Source organism: Pseudophryne corroboree, chromosome 2, assembly GCF_028390025.1.
Source record: "Pseudophryne corroboree isolate aPseCor3 chromosome 2, aPseCor3.hap2, whole genome shotgun sequence".
In the NCBI taxonomy this organism is placed as follows: domain Eukaryota; kingdom Metazoa; phylum Chordata; class Amphibia; order Anura; family Myobatrachidae; genus Pseudophryne; species Pseudophryne corroboree.
The window spans coordinates 485,570,382-485,571,723 of NC_086445.1; positions in this window are offsets into that span (position 1 = coordinate 485,570,382).

Below are 1,342 nucleotides of genomic sequence, written 5' to 3' on the forward strand. Positions count from 1 at the left end.
ACAATATGGATGCATCACACAGTATGTATGCAGTGAACCACAGCCGGACATCCTGTGCTGAACTGTGTATCTATCTATTATTCTTCATAACCCTTCATGTGACTAGTCTCTGCACCTCTGGTTCCTTATCCAATTTCTGCTCTTACTGTAGTTTGCCATGAAATTGTCTGAAGGCTAGCAGACTCTACATAAGACAATAGCACCGATTCATGATTTAGTCACCGGAAGATTTATATTTCCTTCTATAGTGAATTAGATTGCCTCTTCTCTGTATTATCTTATATCTATCAGAAATGTTCCTGCACTTCTTTTGTAGCCCTATAATCTCCTATCTTCCCTGTATTCCTGACATGAACCTGAAAACAGGCTGCACCTTTTATATATAAAATCATCTTCAAATAGATAGCCACAACCTCCATGTAACAAATGGCCCAGGTGCACAGCAAAAACACAAGGGTTTACATCAAAGAAAAGAAGCAGACACCTAAAAGTGACATGATGAGAATTTATCCTAAATAAAGTGAAGGCTAGGATTAAGAGTCAGCACTTTAAAAAAGAGTGGGGGTTATTCAGAGTTGTTAGCAAACAAAAAAATTAGCAATTGGGCAAAACCATGTTGCAGTGCAGGTGAGGCAGATGTAACATGTGCAGAGAGAGTAAGGTTTGGGGGGGTTATTGTTTCTGTGCAGGGTAAAAATTGGTTGCTTCATTATTATTATTATTATTATTTATTACCAGTTATTTATATAGCGCACACATATTCTGCAGTGCTTTACAGAGTCTATTTGCCTATTCACATCGGTCCCTGCTCCAGTGGAGCTCACAATCTATATTCCCTACCACATGTACACGAGCACACATTCAAACTAGGGTTAATTTGTGTTGGGATCCAATTGACCTACCAGTGTATTTTTGGATTGTGGGAGGAAACCGGAGTACCTGGAGGAAACCCACGCAAGCACGGGGAGAATATACAAACTCCGCACAGGTAGAGCCATGGTGAGAATCAAACCCATGACCTCAGTGCGGTGAGACAGTAATGCTTACCATTACACCGTCTGTACTGCCTGATTTTTTACACAGCAATTTAGATTTCAGTTTGAACACACGCCACCCAAATATAACTCTCTCTGCACATGTTACCTTTTTGGTTGGCTAACAACTTAGAATAACCCCTAGTGTTCATCATTGTTTTATTTATCTGAATCTAGCTCTGATGATTATATATATATATATATATATATAAAATTAGAAGAGGCCCCACTGCCTGGATGAGGGAGGGGGGGGGGCTCTCACCCCCTCTTCTAGGAATCAGGTGCCAGACTGTGTACTTGAATTGTAC